This window comes from Octopus bimaculoides, chromosome 5 (assembly GCF_001194135.2).
Source record: "Octopus bimaculoides isolate UCB-OBI-ISO-001 chromosome 5, ASM119413v2, whole genome shotgun sequence".
In the NCBI taxonomy this organism is placed as follows: domain Eukaryota; kingdom Metazoa; phylum Mollusca; class Cephalopoda; order Octopoda; family Octopodidae; genus Octopus; species Octopus bimaculoides.
The window spans coordinates 49544451-49550938 of record NC_068985.1 but is presented as its reverse complement, the minus strand read 5'-3'; the positions used below and the strand labels follow the sequence as shown (position 1 = coordinate 49550938).

Sequence of the window (6488 nt, the reverse complement as noted above, 5' to 3'; positions counted from 1 at the left end):
TCCCCCCTCTCTCTCCCCCCCCCTCTCTCTCTCAAGCTATCACATCTGAGATATGACACTGAGCTAAGGTGAGGGACTGGTTGGGCATTTTATGTTTGCTTGCAATTATATTGACACACAAAACAATTTGCAAAAACATGGTACCTCTTAACTAAGCCATACTCACTCCTGAGTGATGGCTGGCTATATCGTATATCTTAGAATATTAGAATATCTTGTGTGTTCAAATAGCTGTATGACTGCTACTATTATATTTCGAGTTCCACATAGATCTTCATGTTCCAGTCTGCTACCAATATATTTATTTCTTTATTGCCCATAAATGGCTAAACATAGAGGGGACAAACAAGGACAGACAAAGAGATTAAATCGATTACATCGATCTCAGTGCGTAACTGGTACTTATACTTTACTTATTTAATTGACTCCGAAAGGATGAAAGGCAAAGTCAACCTTGGTGGAATTTGAACTCAGAATGTAGCGGCAGACGAAAAACTGCTAAGCATTTCACTCGGCGTGCTCATGATTCCGTCAGCTTGTGGCCCTATCTGCTTCCAATATATTGGTCAAGTAACTACTATACTTAGAAGTATTACTAGTTGTGGAAAATAGAGCAAATGTAGGAAAAGTTAAGACAAACATGCATTTATGTTATGAGCCCTTTTTTTATCTGCTATTTGCTTTCCTTCTGTCAAAATACTTGACATTAATTCTCTTATAACTTAATGGAATAAAGTATTTCCTGTTGATCCTTTCTGGTTAAGCATCCAAATGCACTTGAAACATCCAATGTAGATTCCAAGCAACAAAAGTGGTGAAATGTACAAAAGTATTAATGATATAAACTGGAAAATCCAGTCCAGCACACCAAAGAAGACTTGCATGGAACACATTGAGGAAGCTTAAATTCTGCATCATTTTGAAGGCATTTTTGCATTATTTTGAAGGATTTTATGCATTTAAGCCTTTCGTTACTGTATTTATTTTGAGATGCTCTGTGTTTCTTTCAGTTACTTAAAATATAACAAAGAATTTAGTAAAATAACTTAGTTATTCAGCTGGTGTTAGGAACATAAATTGTGACTTAGGTTTGGTGGAAGATTTTTATTCAAAACTTATGGAAACAAGACATTTGTACTCAGAGCCAGAGACGGTTTCAGCCTGGTTGGTAACGAAAGGGTTAAAATATAATAAATATAATATAAATTACTTACATATTTTAAGTTACAAAGCAATTTGTTATGATATTAGAATTTTCTTATTATTAAATAAAATTTCATCAAACTATTTCTCTGTCATTTATGACTCTATACACTTCTTAACATTTTCTCTTGTATTACATATTCTATATGTTTTGTAGAATGATACATTAAGCAGTTTTTTTATGAGTACTACCAGATTACTTGAATCCATATATTGTGACATACATATCATCATCATCATCATCATCATCATCATCATCGTTTAACGTCCGCTTTCCATGCTAGCATGGGTTGGACGATTTGACTGAGGACTGGTGAAACCGGATGGCAACACCAGGCTCCAATATATATATATATATACATATATATATATTTGGAAGTTTTAGTTTACCAAATTTCACAAGGCATTTGTTAACTCTTAGCTATGGTAGAAGACACTTACCTAATATGTCACCACTGGGATTGAATCCAGAACCATGTGGTTATAAAACAATCTTCTTAACTACACAGCCTTGATTGCACTGCAGTGATCTGCTGTGGAATTTCTACATTTCATTATTATATACAAGAATATGATGGGCCACAGTTCTGCAGATATGCTTCTAAGAGTTAATATTTATTGTAACTAACTATAGGCTGGCCTGCTGACCTTTTAGTACACAATATCTTTGTACAGTTTGTCACATTCAACATTGTGGGAAAATACATAATTGTATTTTCTATCTTATCAATTATGTTATTATCTTTCAGGGTTTTTTTAAAAAAAATTTTAATTTAGTCTTATACTATCAATTTGATTGGCTGTAATTTAATATAGTGATAAAATGAAAGGTTGCAGACTGAACAATACTCACTTATTATCCTACTACAGGCCAACCAATAAAATGCATATACACCCAATATAAATAAAAGTATGTAAGTATTTGGGTGTGTGTGTGTGTGTGTGTGAAGACCCGGCAGGCCAAGTGAGACCATAACCCGTGGCCTATGCCAGTGGTGTAACCAGCCCACTTAGGCGTACCTTTCTTTCATTGGACACTAAACTCTGCTTGCGAAGACCTGTTGAGGCAAGTGAAATCGAAATCAAATTCGATGACAGCACCGCATGACTGGCATCTATGCTAGTGGAGCGCTAAGAGCACCATCCAAGCATGATCATTATCAGCATCGCCTTACTGGCACTTGTGCTGGTGGTACATGAAAAACAACATTGAGGAAATATTTCTTCAAAATATATTAAACCAGGGTATCTTAGATAAAACTATCCCTATAAAAGGTTTAAATATCCTCATAGTGTGTATATATATATATTTAGATTTTTTGCAAACAGCTTGCAAATGCAAGTGTTACCAGATGAAAGCTCTGCATATTGGATACTAGCAAACTTATGAGGTCATCAGGAGAGAATGTGCCACATTTTGGGGCCTTCTCCTCAACAACATTATTGTGCACTGGCTCCACCCACTGAAATGAGGCCTCACTTTCTACATCAACTGGTTACTAGGTTTCACTCAGTATTCTTCAAACTATTGCTGATCATCTCTTTTCAACCAAACCCAGTGGTTTGCCTTTTCCACTGTAGTCTGGATATCATCACTCGTGATGGTATTTGCTTTATGATGAGTTAAGCCTAGTGACAACAACAATTGCTTCACACTGTGTTATGATGATGATCATCATCATCATTTAACATCCGTTATCCATGCTGGCATGGATTGGATGGTTTTACCAGGGCTGGGAAGCTGAGGAGCTGCATCAGACTCCAGTCTGATTTGGCATGGTTTCTATGGCTGGATGCCCTTCCTAACACCAACCACTCTGAGAGTGTAATGGGTGCTTCTATGTGCCACCAGCACAGGTGCCAGTTGTGTGACACCAGTATATGCCATGACTATGGTTTCACTTGGCTTGATGGATCTTCTACTGAAGCACAGCATATTGCCAAAGGTCTCAGTGATCATTGCCTCTATGAGGCCCAACGCTCAAAAGGTGCTTTTTTTCTTTTACTCATTTCAGTCATGTGATTTCAGTCATGCTGGAGCACCACTGTAGGTGCAGTCATCTTAGATGAAGAGGATGTAAACATGTCTGGATGTGTATGTGTGTGTGTGGAGAGAGAGAGAGAGAGAGAGAGAGAGAGAGAGAGAGAGAGAGCACATTATGTATCATTTTCATGATGTTTCTATTAGATTCTTATCACAGTTCTTTAATAAAATGATGTAGCTTAATTATGATGTTTAGTGTTTTAATGTACAGTAAACAACTTTACTTAATATCACTACGAGCGTGTGTGTATATGTGACTGCACACAGACATGTGTATATCTGTGTGTGTGTGTGTATGTGTATGTATATGCATGTACATTATATATGTAAAATGAATGAATATATCTATTAAACGTTCCTATTTTTGCATAAAAAATGGAAACAGATATGGTGTGCATATATATATATATATGTTTGTTTCAAGAATTTTTGTATGTGTAAACAAGCATCAGTATTGTTAACTCAAAACAAAGCTCATATTATTTTCATTACTTACAATTGTAAATCCAAGTTTTCTCTAATAAATATTAGCTAAACGGATTCTAGAGATGTTTACAAAATGTGGCCTACCAGATTCTTGATTCCAAGAACTTCATATTCAGTTCAAGTGTTTTTATTGTATTTTGTTTAAATTGCATCGCAGTAGAATAGTTATATCCTTTTCTATACAAAAACTTCCTGTTAGCAATGTAAAATATTTTACATATGGACAGCAAATGGTTCAAACAATGAATTGTATCCATCCTGCTTTTATTTTAGTCCATAACAAAGTTCCTAAGTTTAGTTAATATAAGGAAAATGATTTTGAAATCTTGGGATAATACCCATCATTTGAGATTGAGGTAGAGAGAGAGGACATAGAGTTGCTGTTGTTATTGTTTACTTCTATTTCAGTTCTGTGACTACAACTATTTCAGCCATGATGCTCTGTCCCCTACTCAATCATAATGTATTCATTATTACATAATCATATGTATTCATATTTTTTCAGACTGGCTCACATTTTGGGATAAAAGAATTAAATATGTCATATTTATCACCATACTTCTAAACACCACTTCTGTCATTACTCTTCCAAATGCTGCTTCTACTGTTACACTTCTTTCAAACACCACTTCTACCATTACACTTCCAAACACCACTCTACAATTACACTTCCAAACACCACTCTACAGTTACACTTCCCTCTACAATTACACTTCCAAACACTGCTTCTACAATTATACTTCCAAACACTATTTCTACCATTACACTTCCAAACATCACTTCTGTCATCATGCTTCCAAATGCTGCTTCTCTCATTACACTTCTTCCAAACACCTCTTTTGTCATTACACTTTGAAACACCACTTCTACCATTACACTTCCAAACACTGCTTCTACCATTACACTTCCAAGCACCGCTTCTACCATTACACTTCCAAGCACCGCTTCTACCATTACACTTCCAAACACTGCTTCTACCATTACACTTCCAAACACTGCTTCTACCATTACATTCCCAAGCACTGCTTCTACCATTACACTTCCAAACACTGCTTCTACCATTACATTTCCAAGCACTGCTTCTACCATTACACTTCCAAGCACCGCTTCTACCATTACAACTCCAAATGCTGCTTCTCTCATTATACTTCTTCCAAACACCGTTTTGATACTACACTTCAAGACACAACTTCTATCATTACACTTCAAAACATTGCTTCTACAATTACACTTCCAAACAGCACTTCTTCCATTACACTTCCAGACACTGCTCTTACCATTACACTTCCAAATATTACCTCAACAATTACACTTCCAAACACCATTTCTACCATTACACTTTCAAAATATGCTTCTTCCATTACACTTTCAAAATATGCTTCTTCCATTACGCTTCCAAACACTGCTTCCATCATTACACTTCCAAACACCACTTCTGTCATTACACTTACAAGTACTGCTTCTATCATTATACTGCCAAACACCACTTCTATGATTGCACTTTGAAATACCACTTCTTCCATTTCACATCCAAACACTACTTTTGTCATTATACTTTCAAACACCACCTCTGTCATTACACTTTCAAACAGCACCTCTGTTATTACACTTCCAAACACCACTTTTCTCATTACACTTTGAAAGTCATTTTAACAAGCTAATGAAGATACCTCTCTGTTGTTGCTCAAAATACTGTCTTAAAAGTAAAAGACATATTGAACAATATATTCTGAATAAATAATGTTTGAAAAGACTCCTAGATTGCCATATCTTGAAGGTCTTTGATCATTGAACTGTTTGATCAGAGCTGACATGGGACTAAAGAATGACAATAACAACAATATTCCTTTTAATCATTGCGAATCCAATCACTATTTCTATCATAATTCTAAATATCAGAACTTTCACCAAAATTCCAAATACCACTCCTACTACCAACTTTCACCTCCCCAATATCCTTCTTCATTGTAGCACTTCATCTCTATATTTCCTATATGATGTTAGTTTGCGTTGGTTAATGATGTTTTTTGAGTATGTATATCCTGTTGAGTTATTTAAAGTTTACAGAGGGAGGGAGCACCATAGACTGATGTGTGGTTTTTTTTAATGACGTAATTGAAATTTACTGGGGTAACATAGAAAATAGCTGCTATTTTATTGTCAGGAATTATGTTGAAGTGCTTTCTTTTTTTTAAAAAACTATCCTACATAATTCATTCTCTCTCGCTCACTTTTTCTCCTCAGAGTATGTGTACATACGTATGTGTATATGGATATACATACACATATGTGTATGCATGTATTGCTATGTGTATGTGTCTATATATGTATGTGTGTGTGTGTGTGTGTATATAATCTTTTATTTGTTTCAGTCATTTAACTTCAGCCATGCTGGAGCACCATGTGTGTTAATGCATATATATGTGTGTGTATACACATGTCTGTAAAAGTATATAAATATATACTTATGTATATATATATTATCTTTTACTTGTTTCAATCATGCTGGAGCACAACCTTGAAGTGTTTTAGTCAAACAAATCAACCCCAGGCCTTATTTTTTTAAGCCTAATTCTTCTTCTATTGCTCTTTTTAGCTGAACTGCTAAGTTACAGGGACATAACCATTCTAACACCAGTTGTAAATCAGTGGGGCTGATGAACATAGATGCATAGACACACACACACATGCATACACACATGCACACACACACACACACACACACACACACACACACACACACACACACACACAC

The 6488-nt window shown here is 35.5% G+C and overlaps 1 protein-coding gene and 1 long non-coding RNA gene across 2 annotated transcripts in view; one reads left to right on the top strand and one right to left on the bottom strand.

Moving 5' to 3' along the window:
- Positions 1-4324, bottom strand: part of LOC128247923 (uncharacterized) — a 9097-nt gene extending 4773 nt beyond the window's left edge. Inside the window, exon 1 of the long non-coding RNA XR_008264267.1 lies at positions 3818-4324. This is a non-coding gene — a long non-coding RNA (uncharacterized LOC128247923). The remainder of the gene's footprint in view (positions 1-3817) is intronic.
- Positions 1-6488, top strand: part of LOC106874958 (FYVE, RhoGEF and PH domain-containing protein 2) — a 499830-nt gene that overhangs the window by 213693 nt on the left and 279649 nt on the right. The window lies entirely within an intron of this gene.